This window comes from Chenopodium album, chromosome 12, assembly GCF_948465745.1.
Source record: "Chenopodium album chromosome 12, dcCheAlbu1.1, whole genome shotgun sequence".
Classification (NCBI taxonomy): Eukaryota; Viridiplantae; Streptophyta; class Magnoliopsida; order Caryophyllales; family Amaranthaceae; genus Chenopodium; species Chenopodium album.
In genome coordinates this window covers 29,955,535-29,970,072 of record NC_137845.1, presented here as the reverse complement: position 1 = coordinate 29,970,072, position 14,538 = coordinate 29,955,535, and positions in this window count along the sequence as shown.

Here is a 14,538-nt window from a genome sequence, read left to right as displayed (position 1 = left end):
AATATGTCCTTTACCGGAAGAATTTGGAGCCATTATAGCTTATTATTCCACAGGTCTTGCGGTAATCCTAGAATCAATGAATATTATTATAAAGATTTTGAATGCTTTTTTGATTTGAGGGGTACGGCTTTAAAACATATAGTGCATGGTAACATAGTTGATTTGACAGAATTTGCACATTTTTTTATGATAATCCTAATCCCGATTTCCGCGTCTATAAGAGAAGGGCTTTTCTTTATTGCTTGTTTAACCAATTACTCTTAGTTAGTGGTAAGGATAATGAAGGCCAATCAATGATCATATATGTTATAGAACAAGTTGAATCTGGGAGAAATCCAATGCCGCTAATTATTGGAGAGACTATGCTATGGTTGGATGCATTAAGAAAGAATCCAAGAGCACCTTTTCGAGGTTCTCCAATTTTATTACAGGTATAAAATAATGCTATTTAAGAATTAAAGAATATTATTTTACACTGTAATACTAATTAAATACATATTTTACAGATATGGCTCATGGAGAGGTTAAAGCTTATTAATCCTCCTGACGATATACACACATATGTTCCAAATTGCATAGTCCGGCGAAAGAAACGATTTTTGAAAATAGGTCGCCGTGAGTGGAGCAAGGTGTTTGCTGCCGGTGACATTACCATAAACTGGATTGTTCCTTGGTGGAAGATTGAGGCGATGGTTGGTTGTAGTAACCAAGCATATTGTCGTCTCCCGAGCTTGTCGAGATTAACTTTTTATTTTCCTTGTAGAGTTATGAGACAATATGGTCTCGCACAAACCATTCCTACCGGAGATCTCCGTCGTCCTTATGAATTTCCTCTGTCGCAAGAGATCGAGCGTTTTGACAGATATTGGAGTGGTAGGCCCTTATGGGAAGTGATTACCCACAAGGAACCACCTTGTTTGTCAAATAAAGTGAAACAATGGCTTGATGGAAGATTCCAAAAATCTCAAGTCAAAATTGAGAAGACCAATGTGAAGGATCGTCTAGGTGACAAAAAGGTCCCTGCTAAAGAACGTCTAGGGGAAAGGATTGAATTCAAAACTCCTATTATGCCAGGAAAGAAAAGTTCTAAGAAAAATCAAGGAAAAAGAAAAGTTGACTCTACAAAGAAGGAAGCTTGGGTAGAAAAGAAACATGGAGTTCTAGCGGAGGGAGAAACCATCTATACTAAGATAGAGTGTAGGTCTTCTAATGGTTGTCTCCTAGCAAAGGTTATGGATCAAGAGGAAGAGAATGAAGACACAAATTGGAAAAGAATCAAGAAAGAGAAAAAAGACTATTGCTTTTCCTTTGATTTATTAGACAAAGTTGATTTGTTGTAGTTAATTTTTCAGCTTTTATTTTATCAATAATGTACTTTCTTTATTAATTAATAAAAATTTCAGCTTTTATTTTAATTAACTTTCAATCAAAGCAATGAAAACAATTACAATATTTATTTTTCGGAGAATTAATTCGAGTACGGCAGTCGAATAAATTTCCAGAATATGTGAAACTGGTCTAGACATTCGCAGAAAGCTGACGCTGCTATCTGATTCACTGCCGCTGACGATTTGGCTCTGTCGCCTGGCGACAAAATTGTCGTATGGCAACAGAGTTTATTTTCTGGCGCCAGTCTCGAAATTTTGCGGACATGCGTTTTTTACTTCGGGGATACAGAATTTGAAGAGATTAAAGTGGCCGCACCCTGTATGGGTTGCCTACGTATCCTTTGCTTAAGGAATCAGGCCAAACGTAGCTCTCTTGAGTATTTTACTCAAGTACTTATGGGTAGTATTTTCTTCAGTTGGTCAAGGTTTGTCATGTTTGAAAATTCATTACCATCCATGTCAGTTAATTTAGCCGCGCCTCCTGACAGGATTGTTTTGACAATATATGGTCCGAACCAATTAGGTCTAAATTTGCCCCTTGGGTCCAAAACATTTTTTTCTTAATGCTTTTAATACCAAGTCCCCAACCTTGACATTTCTAGTCTTGACCTTCTTGTTGAAATGTCTAGCCATGCGGGTTTGATAACATTGAGTGTGATGTAGAGCCTCTAGTCGCTTTTCATCGAGTAGGATTAGCTCTTCATATCGTGCTCTAGTCCATTCGACTTCATCAAGTTTACTTTCTAACGCAATGCGTAGAGAAGGTATTTCTAACTCTACAGGTTGTACGGCATCCATTCCATATACTAAGTTGAATGGCGTATTTCCTGTTGATGTTCGGATTAACGTGCGATAACCCCACAATGCGAAGTGAAGTTTGTCAGGCCAGTCCTTATAATTTTCAGTCATTTTTTCAATGATCGTTTTCAAATTTTTATTAGCGGCCTCAACTGCTCCATTTGCTTGAGGTATATAAGGTGAAGAATGGTGATGTTGAATACCATATTTTTGTAGCAATTCTTCACATTCGGCTTGAAAGTGAGTTCCATTGTCACTTATCATTTCATGTGGGACCCCGTATCGACAAATTATGTTTCTTTCGATAAAGAGTGCTACATGTTTGGCAGTGAGCTTGGCATATGATTGTGCTTCCACCCACTTTGTGAAGTAATCTATTGCAACTAAGATGTATTCGTGACCTCCTGTTCCGGGAGGTGTAATCTTTCCAATTATGTCTATTCCCCATGTAGAGAAAGGCCATGGTGAAGTGTAGGTGTAGAGAAGAGATGGTGGGATATGTTGCAAATTTGCGTAAATTTGACATTTTGGGCATCTTTTTACATATTGATGACAATCTCTATTCATGGTAGTCCAGTAATATCCTTCTCGCATTATCTTTTGGACTAGCATTTTGCCATTAACATGTGTTCCACATATACCTTCATGGATTACTCTCATAGCTCTTTGGGCATCTTTTTTGTCTACACATAATAGAGCTCGACCCTTAGGTACCCTTTTGTGTAGTTCATTTCCTATGAGTACAAACTGGGAAGCTAAAAGTCTTAATGCTCTTTTCGCTCTTTTGTCCGCATGAGGGGGATATTCTCCTTTGGTGACATAATTTAATATATCTGTGAACCATGGTTCTTCTTCAGGTTCTTCTTCTTGAATCACGTCATCATCTTCTATAGCTTGAATATATGCTGGTTTATGCCTTTTTTCTATGGTTAAAGGCATTTGCTCAATTTCCTTAGGTATTCTAACCATCGAGGCGAGTCTTGCCAAGGCCTCGGCGAATTGGTTTTCCTCTCTAGGTAGATAAGTGTATTCCACTTTTTCCAATTGATCGGTGAGAGTTTCCAAATACGTTTGGTAAGGAGCTAAGCTTTCACTCCTAACCTTCCATCTTTTGGAAATTTGATTAATAATTAGGGAGGAATCTCCAAATATCCGGAGTTTTCTTACGCCTAAGGCTAAAGCGGTTTCGAGGCCTACCACACATGCTTCATATTCGGCTGCGTTGTTGGTGACGTCGAAATCCAATTTAATGGATATAGGGACATGTTCTTCTTTAGGTGATACTAACAAGACTCCTACGCCGCATCCTTTTTGGTTTGAGGCTCCATCAAAATATAGACTCCATGTATCATCCTCTGTCATCATTAAACTTTCATCTGGGAATTCATTCTCTTCTAAGGGTGTCGAATCTTCTATTGGGAAATTTGCTAGAAAATCCGAGACCATTGATCCTTTAATTGCCTTTTGAGGCATAAACCTTATATCAAATTGGGCCAAATTCACTATCCACCTTGAGATACGCCCGTTAAGTGTAGATCTTTCGAATAGGTATTTAAGGGGGTCCATTCGTGAGACTACATAAACGGTATGCACGAGCATGTAATGTCTTAATTTAGTTGTGGCCCACACCAGTGCGAGGCACAGCTTTTCCAATGGTGTGTAGCGTGTTTCATACTCGAGCATCTTCTTACTTAGGTAATAAATAGCATTTTCTTTGCTTTCTACCTCTTGTGCAAGCATAGCTCCCATTGTTTCCTTTGTGACGGTTAAGTATAGTCTTAAGGGTATTCCGGGGAGTGCTGGAGCTAATACAGGAGGATTCGAGAGATAGGCTTTGATCTTTTCAAAGGCTTTTTGACACTCATCGTCCCATATGATTGGTACATTTTTCTTAAGCTTCTTGAAAATTGGTTCGCATATCGTGGTTAACTTGGATATGAACCTACTTATGTATTGCAACCGGCCAATAAATCCCCGAATTTGCTTTTCAGTTTTGGGCGGTGGCATGGACATGATTGCTTTAATTTTGGTGGGATCTATCTCTATTCCTCTAGAGCTTATGACATATCTCAAGAGTTTCCCTGAGGTAACTCCAAAAGCACATTTGGAGGGGTTTAATCTCATGTTGTATTTTCTTAGTCTTTCAAAGAACTTTTTTAAGGCTATTGGGTGTCCTTTGCGGTCTTTTGATTTTACAATCATGTCATCCACATAGACCTCCACTTCTTTATGCATCATATCATGGAGTAGGGCAGTTGCTGCTCGTTGGTAAGTAGCACCCGCGTTTTAATCCGAATGGCATTACCGTGTAGCAATAAGTACCCCAAGGTGTTATGAATGTTGTCTTTTCCATATCTTCTTCAGCCATGAGGATTTGATTATATCCTGCATACCCATCCATAAATGAGACAAGTGCATGATTTGCTGTGTTATCTACCAAAATATCGATGTGTGGTAAAGGGAAGTCGTCCTTTGGACTTGCCTTATTTAAATCTCGATAGTCGACACACATTCGAACTCTACCATCTTTTTTCGGAACCGGGACAACATTAGCGACCCATTCGGGGTATTTGGATACCCTGATAAAACCTGCAGTTATTTGTTTTTGTACTTCTTCTTTTATTTTAAGAGCCACGTCGGGTTTCATTCGACGTAACTTTTGTTTTACAGGTTTCATTCCTGGAATTAATGGTATTGTGTGTTGAGCTATTTCTCTGTTAATGCCTGGCATATCTTCGTATGACCAAGCGAATACATCGATAAATTCTTTAAGTAGATTAATTAAATCGATTCTTTCTTCTTTGTTTAGTGTTAGTCCGATTTTAACTTCTCTTTTAATGGTTGGATCTTTTGAGATATCAACCGTTTCTGTATCCTCAATTATCGGTGTCTTATTTTCAAGTGTTTCCATTGCTTTAATTATTTCTTTATCATTTTCATCATTAGTTAAGCAATGCTCGTCATCTTTAGATAAAGAAGAACAAGAAGAATACGGGGAAGAAGACATATTATTAAATTCAGAAATCATTACATCAAATAAAGAAATGTCCGTCGGGACTTGATTGCTAACTGTCCTAGGAGTAGAAATAGAAGATGAGGGTGCTACAACTAAAGACTTAGAAGACTCGATAGGGGAAGACTCTAACTCAGACTCTGACTCAGACAATTCTTCGAACATTGGTCCATGTCCTGTAGTCATTGAAATCTTCTTTCCACTTGTAGTGGTTACCTTAACCGTCTTGCGCCATCCACGCTCTTGATCTTTTATTGGAGTGATAAATTCGGAGGGGTCAAAACTTTCACTTTGGAGAACCGCTTGGATAAGTGAAGAATCATCCTCCGTGTATCTTGATTCATTCTTTTCTCTTCCAAAGAGGAGTCCCATGACATTAAAGTCGAAACAAGGAGGTGCTTTCTCCTTATAAATTGGAGCTGGGATCTCGTCTAGGAAGCAACAATCCAAAAAGATTTCGAACCCAGGTTGTCTTATACCATTTACAACGAAGGGTTCGGGAAATTCATGACAAGGGTAGTCCTCTCCTTCTCTTATAAATTGTCCATTTAAAGTGAGAGGATATTGGTCCATGGGTATCTCCTTTTTTTGTGCGCGGGCATTTCTTCGTGCTCTTGATTTTTCCTGGGCCCGCTTAAGGTCTTCGCGAGTTGGTTCAAAACCAAGTCCGAAAGTATCCAATTTAGGGAGGCCAGGTAAGCCCATGTGTTTAGCTATTCCTTTCTTTTTTGCTAGAGTCATTCCAGGAAAATGTCCTTGCTTTCTTAGGATAGCATTCGTTGTCATGTTTGAGTGGAGGTCGTAATGAAGAGGGATCCTTTCGTCTTCCTCTATTAAGGAGACCTCTTCGCTAAAGCCCCACAAATCTTCATCATTTTCATCATGTTCCACATTAATTAGTGGATTTTCTACTGTTTTGATTCTCATAGATGAAGCATCAATGGTAATTGGAATGCCTCCAACTATGGCCTTTACTTGTTGATGAAGAGATGAAGGGACGGCCTTTAAATCATGAAGCCAAGGGCGTCCCAATAGTAAGTTAAAAAATGCTTTGATATCCACTACTTGAAATATGGTGGCATGCTCAATTGCACCTGCCGTTATGTTCATGGTAATTGTCCCTAGTGCTTGACGACGTGAGTTATCATAAGCTCTTATGCCCTGGGTTGATGGGGATAAATCCTCATCTCTTATTCCCAACATTCTTGCGGTTCTAAGTGGGCACACATTAATTGCTGAACCGTAATCCACAAGAGTCATGGGGACATTCATTCTTTTGCATATGACTGTGAGGTTTAGAGCTTTATTGTGTTTGTCACCTTCCGGTGGTAGATCTTTATCCGAAAAAGTGACCAAATTGATTGGACTTGGAAGGTCACTCGTGAGGAAGTTAGCAAGTCCTTCAGGAGTAGTGTCCGAATCTATGCCTACTTTAGCCAGCACATCCATGACTGCAACTCTATGTTCTCGAGATGTGGCTAAAAGTTTCCATACATTCATTTCCACTTTAGTCTTTTTTAACTGTTTGACAATATCGTTGTCCTCTATAATAGGCACGGGAATTTGCTGAATAGAAGGTATAGGTTGTGTTGAAATGGGAGGTTGTATTCTCCCGGACCTAGTGAGGACATCTATGGGCGAATCCTCCTCGTCCCAGATGTCACTTACTGGGTATATTGTTGATAGAGGAGTCTCTTCAATATCTTTAAGGTAAACATCCTCATCATCACTGTCCCATACTCCATTAATCATGGTATCCTGTGGAAGTTGAACTAATTTCTTTTCGTCAATAAAACGTTGGACCAAGTCCTTAAACTTGAAGCATTGCTCTATTGTATGTCCCCCTGATTGATGATATGAACAATAATATTTGTCTATTCTTTTCAGTGATTCAAATGGTCTTGGTTCGAGAGGTTGAACTTTTCCATTCTCGAAGAGCATTTTGAACATGTTTGTGTATGACGTCCCAATTGGAGTATATTTTCTATTATTCTTTTTGGGAGTGTCAATTACTTGGAGAGAAAAAGGTTTCTTTTGTTTAGGTGGGGGTCTATTTTTAAGTAACTCATTTTTCTCTTTTATAGCCTCAAAGGTTTGTGAGATCAACTTTTTCAATTCTGTCAATATTAATGTCAATGCCACTACTTCTTGCTTGGTTGCAGGTTCCTGGCCATGGAATTCGAGAGCATCTTCGAAGATTTCTTCTTCAATGGTCTCGATAGGCTCTATGAGGCTAGATGGATCCTCTTGGTTTTCTTCGTCGGAAATAGCTAAGGAATCTGACCAGCTGTGCGGTATTGATACTTGGTTTCTTACTTGCAGGAGGCAATGGGAGCTTGTTATTATCGATCAAGTCTTGAATGGCTTCCTTTAGTCTCCAACAATTTTCTGTAGGATGACCCCTACCTTGGTGATATTTGCAATGTGCATTTGGGTTCCAGCTAGCCGTTCTCCTTTCGACAGGTGGGTCCCCAAATGGTCCAATAGGAGTTATAGACCTTTTGCATGTAAGCGATCAAATGTGGTGTCATAACTCATACCAATAGGAGTATAATTCTTCCTAAATGGTTTCTTTTGTCCTTGATTATTGTTCATTGCCAAAACTTCATTTAGAGGAAAAGTGCTAACATTATTTGAGTGGGTAGATTTGGATGAAGAAGGATTGTCGTTCTTCTTATTTTTCCAGCCACTACTTGAGTTGTTATTAGCAACTTTTTGTTTAGCGAGGTCATCTTCAATATTAATTCCAATATCATAGACGGCTTTGAAAGTGTTTAAGTTGCTTTGGTACTTAAGGTGCTTAGAGTATTTTTCTTGGAGGTTCTTAATGAACATCCTAACGGATTCTTTCTCACTAGGCACTTCAACCATTTTTGCAGTAGTTTCCCTCCATTTATTAAAGAAGGAGGTGAAACCCTCATTTTCTTTTTGTTTTAGCATTTCTAATTCTCTATGATCGGTTTCAATTTGTATATTGCATTTATACCTTTCAATGAAAGCGCTCACAATGGATTCCCAACTAGAGGTCTTTTCTTTATCAAGTGAAAAGTACCACTGTTGGCATACAGCTTCTAAGGATAATGAAAATACAGAATGAAATGCTTTTCTATCTATCCCCTTAATACTCATTACAGTTTCAAAAGCTCTTAAATGAAAATAAGGATTGTCCATAGCCTTGAACTTAGGGATGTCATTGGGATTGAACTTTTGTGGGAGAAGGTCCTTATCCACCGAGACCCCTTGGGAGCTAATCTCTTGAAATCTAAAGTCGTTGGACAGTTTGCCCAAGCTTTCCTGGATTAGGTCCATTTGTTTTTGTTTTTCAGGATTACTTATTTGCAGCGATAGGTTTTGCAACATTTCAGCCAAGTTGGCTACCTGTCCCTTGACTTCATTAAGTTCTTCTTGACTAGCCATTGCCTTCTTAGCTTTCCTTTTCCTACCGATTGGTTTGTCAAAAAGTAAAACTTGAACAAAAGTGTTGTCCTTGATTAAACGCCCTTCCTTTCTTGACCACGCGCTGTAATTTAAACCATATTTGTTTTAATACTCGACTCTAATTGACTTGACTTTATGTTCAAAGATTAAAAGAAAAAGAAAAAACGGGGTATATATTTTAAGGGAATTTAGAAATTGGAGGATTAATATCCGACTTACCCCCCTAAAAAAATGACGGAAAACACGCATTCAAGACTCTCTAGACATGGTCATAATGTGACAAACATGTTACGTGTGTGCTTTATGTGTATGTGAGTGACATGCTTTGACTGCTAGTGTATGACCATGGGACTTTAAGTGCCTAAACTCAATTTAAGACTTAAACATGGTTTGAACCATTAACAAACTGATTAATCCGATTAGTAGACTGTTAATTAGACTCGTCGTGATGACTCGAGCAAGAGAACTGGACTGTCGCTAAAACAACAGGACTGTCGCCAAGGTTTAGAGCCTGTCGCCAGACGACAAAATTGTCGCCAGGCGACAGACACTAAACTGCAGCGCCACAGTCCAAATTCCTGCGCCATTGCTAGAACATTAATCTGGACTGTTTCCAGTAATTTTACTCTAAATGGACATACCTAAAGTCGTACTAAGTCGAATTGATTAATTTATTAACCTTTAATTAATTCAAAATTAATTAATTAATTAGACAAAGTCCTTTTAGTCATTAGTCAATTTATTTAGTCTTTAACACAAGTCAAACAAACGGTTAACACATATATAAAAAATACAAGCAAGGGTGCACAAGTAGTTCACATAGTCACATAGTCAATGTATTAGCTGATGTACTATACACGTACAAACTTTCCCCCTTTTCCTCTCTTACTTTCTCTCTCTTCCTCTCCTTTTCACCTCTTCCTCTCGTTCTTTCTTTGTTTCAAAATTTGGGTGCCTAAACATTCCCCCAACTACCGCCATCAAATCACCACAGCTGCTCCCCATTTACCGCCCAACCCGCCACCATCACACCACCACCGCTGCTCCTCAATTGCCACCCAATAGCCACCATCTCACAACCACTGCTGCCGCCCAATTGCACCCTCAAAACCGCACCTACAAAATACACCATCACACCACCACCGCTGCACTCCCCCAATTGCACCTCCAACCAAAATTGCACCACCTCCAACAAAAATCGCTTCCAATAATCGCACCATTTCCAACCAAAATCGCAGCCCAAACAACACCTCCAACCAAATGCACAACTGTAGACACCCATTTGTGTCTCCCCAAAACCAAACCCAGTGATGAATGCCTTGCGCGTTGTGTTATTATCGAATTAGGTGAAAGTGATTTGAAAGCCAAGTGTTGCGGTTTAGTTTTTTATTAAATTCTTCTCTCTCTGTTTTTGAAAATGACCTTATTTATTTGAAAACGTCCATTTCAGTTTATTTTGGTCCATGATAAGGGTCCAATAATGGTTTAGATGGATGGGGCTCGAAAAGACCTTTCCAACGATATATTATAAGCCCGATTCCGATGAATATTGAGGAAGTTATGGCCAAAATACTAAACTGGGCCCAATATTAATTGTTATTCCTAAAATTATTAGGATTAATTATAGTTTTCTAGAAGTTTCTAGAAAGTTCCTTTTAATTCTAATATTGTTAGATTTAATAATTAATTATTTTTAAAAAAGATTTTTATTTGGAATAAAATATGGTTTTATTATCTTAAAAAAAATATTTTATCTTCTGTACGGATTCCGTAGATCAAGTTGATTAAAGATCGGATTCCGCGTGAAGAAAACGCGCTAAAACAGGCTATCGCCAAACGACAAGTCTGTCGCCGCGCGACAGACCCTGTCGCCGCGCGACAGACCCTGTCGCCGCGCGACAGACCCTGTCGCCGCGCGACAGACCCTGTCGCCGCGCGACAGACCTTGTCGGGTCGCGACAGAGTTAATTCCTGGCGACAGCGTGGAGTTTTATTCCTTATCAAATTCTATGTTTTTCCGGATTATTTTCATTATAAATAGCGTTCGAATTCCTGTTTTCAGAAATCATTCACAATCATCAACTTTCATCAATCAACTCTCTTCCTTAATTCTCTCTTTTCTCTCTTGAGCAATATATGCTTTCTCTCTATTCTCTCTTTCTAAACTACCTTTTTACATACAATATTCCGCATTCACAAGACTTAGAATCTCTTAGCCAAGTTCGAAGTTGCCTTCGCCCTAGACGTGCAAGGTTGATAATTTCTGAGGGTTTGGTCCAAAACTAGTCTAAACTTTATTTAACTTGATTTCAATTTAATTCTTTAATTATTCTTTATTAATTTTCATTGAAGTTTACTAACTTGTGTATTTTGTTATTAGAAAGAGATACGAGGCTTCAAAGTATGTAATCTTATTACTCTCTCACAATGTAGATTGCATGATTATTATTGTTTAATATTCCTAGTAACATGTTAGGGTGTGTTTGATTCCTAGTATCATGTTAGGATGTTATTTATGCTTTCTAGTATCATGTTTAGGGTGCTTTTACTTCTTTCTAATATCATGTTAGTACCATGTTAGGTTTAAAGCTTCGATCTTTATTGCTTAGTGACATGCTAGGATTTGTTATTAATCTTGTTAGTATCATGCCTAGGATCTTGCTATTATATTTAAGCTTTATTATGCCTTATCATGCTATTATCATTATTGTTATTGATTGATTTATTACGTTGCTTGATTATATTTTGTTATTGCTTGATCACACCTTTTATGCTTGTTTAAAGGGAATTTGTACTTGAAATCACGCTTAATAAGATAATTATTAATTTGGTTTAGGATAATGTGATTTTAAGTCAAGTGATCGCCAATAATAGTTTATTTGTCCATTAATATTCAACCAACATAGATAAACAGGGTAGGTTTAATATAATGTTTGTATGTTATTCAAAAAGCGCACATGAATACGAGCAGAACAAAGTAGAGGCCTATTTTATAGGGCGGGTCCTTTCTTTTGTAGATTGGATTCGTACCTTCATCCCCGGACCCTGTTTGGTTCAAGACCTTATGGAGTAGTTGATGGTCCTTTGGATTGTCTTTTGGGTTTACAAGTTCCTAAAACTTGTTGGCGACTCTTTTTGCTCTTTTTCTTTCCCTTTGGAACGCCACCGTACTTTAGTGTATGATCACAGTGGGGTTCAAGTTTGGGGTTATCATAATGCTTGAAATATTCCCTACAGTTTTTGGCGACTCCACTGGGGACGATTTCTATTTATATTCCTGAAATTTATTAAATTTTGGCAATTATTTAGAATGAGCGGACGAGACTCGAAAAATTCTAAGTATTTCATGTGCGTGATTTGATTAACATTATTGTCATATGCATTAAAAGGTCCTCATGGGAGTACCCCATGAGTCAATCCATAGGAATTTTACACGTAGGAAATTTGAGAAATATCTTTCATGACTAGAATCGAAAAGATGATGCGAAATCTGGAAAATTCGAAGAACACAGAAACTTGCCAAGGCATGTAGGAACTAGCGTCTAGAAAACAGGGCTTGTCGCCCGTAAAAAGTTTCTGTCGCCTGGCGACAGAAGCTTTTTTGTGGCGACAGTCCCTGTAGTCTGGCGCCAAGTTCTTCCAATACCGAGCCAGGGGTCTGTCTTCTTGCTTTGACCATTTCTAGTGTTGTTGGCTCGATTTTGCTTATTGATTGAGTCATTTTCTCACTTTTCTGAACCCATATGTGTTCTACATATGGAAATAACCCTCTGGGGGTTCCTGCTTCACCTGCCCAATGGAATATTCCACTATCATGTGCAAAGTTCAAATTTGGGTACGTGTAATGTTTGTGAATCCACCAAACCATGGAGTCGAGTCCGATTTCATCTCGCACTCGCGGAATCCTGTCCATTCACTCCAACCCTCCCGGTAGGCTTGTGTGCAATGCATATGGATTCTTAACCATGGACCTTTTTGACTTAACCTATATCCTCGACCTTTAGAGAAGTAGAGCCATGGTTAGGTTGCAAACTCATCTTGTGACTATGTGAACTACTTGTGCACCCTTGCTTGTATTTATTATATGTGTGTTAACCATTTGTTTGACTTGTGATTAAGACTAAATAAATTGACTAATGACTAAAAGGACTTTGTCTAATTAATTAATTAATTTTGAATTAATTAAAGGCTAATAATTTAATCGATTCGACCTAGTACGACTTTAGGCATGTCCATTTAGAGTAAAATTACTGGAAACAGTCCAGATTAATGTTCCAGCAATGGCGCAGGAATTTGGACTGTGGCGCTGCAGTTTAGCGTCTGTCGCCTGGCGACAGTTTTGTCGACTGGCGACAGGCTCTAAACCGTGGCGACAGTCCTGTTGTTTTAGCGACAGTCCAGATTTCTTGCTCGAGTCATCACGACGAGTCTAATAAACAGTCCACTAATCGGTTAATCAGTTTATTAATGGTTCAAACCATGTTTAAGTCTTTAATTGAGTTTAGGCACTTAAAGTCCAATGGTCATACACTAAGAGTCAAAGACTTTGTTTAATTAATTAATTAATTTGAACTAAAAAAAAGCCTAAAATCGAGTCATAATTCCTTTTAGTCAACCCGGATTTTTATTCCCGCATACTGCACATGCGTCAACTTGTTTTGGTCATAGCCGGAGTTCTAGGAAGAACCACGAGTCGTATAACCTATGAATCTGTAGCCCCGAGTTTTATCTTTAATTTGGCGTTGGTTTCGTTACAATCAGAGTCACAGATTAAAAGTTATGACTAAAATACCACAGCCTGTCCAGTTTAATGCACATACGTGAAGTCTTAATTTTGTCTTTGCTTAAGTCTAGTCACAAAGTCTAGCCACATGGTCATGACACAAGTCTTAACATTTCACCTACACTCACTATTCTTAGCACACACTTTGTACATGTCACTATGACCATGTCTTAGGTTCATGCATGAGTCGTTTTTCCGTCATTTGAGTTGGGGGTCCATTCTTTTCCTAATTCTTCCATATTTCTTTATCTCCATCATCTTCCCACTCACTACGTTCTTTCTCCATACATATCATTCCCTTCATTATTTCATGATCTTTTCCCATCTATGCATGTTGAATCGAGTTTGAGTCATGTGATTGACAATAATAATAATAAAAAAAGAGTAATGATGAGACAAAATACAAGGCAAGCTTCTCACTAAGATTTCATGCTTTTTTCTTCTTTTTTTTCAAACCTTTCCCCCGTAAGTCTAGCATAGGCACCTTGCATTTTCCTTAGATTTATTACATAGGTTTTTTTTATTATTATTTTGTTCCCCTTTAATAAAATGAGCATTTTATTTTCTTGCATATGATCATTGCATTGCATTATTCAAAAAAAAAAATTAATTAAATTAAAAAAAAATGCCGAATTAAGCACAAGGTATACCAATGATTTAAGGCACCTCTTGTAGCCATATCATATCTCTTACCCTTCAAATATATGATCCTTTTCTTGATAAACCACTTTGAGCCTCGTCTAACGATAGACCTTTCATTTTACAACCCACATCTTCTTAACCTTGGGATGGAATGGTGTGTAACTTATGCAAGTTTTAAATATGAAAAGCTTGAGTGATCTCAAAATAAAAAAAAAACGATACAAAAATAATAATAAATAAAAGTGTACAAAAGGGCAAGTGTTCCAATGTCTATGATATGAAAATATCCTTGATAAGAACATGTCTCAAATTGCGTTTCTTATCGAGTGCTCGGTACCGTGCCTGAGAAACATGAATGCCAAGTGAGTGATAGACCGCATGATCGGGATTGCCCACACTTATAAAAATAAAAAAATGCAAAAGCAAAAAAAGAAAAGAGCAAAAAATAAAAAAAAGAAAGAAAGCTCAAAAGTGAG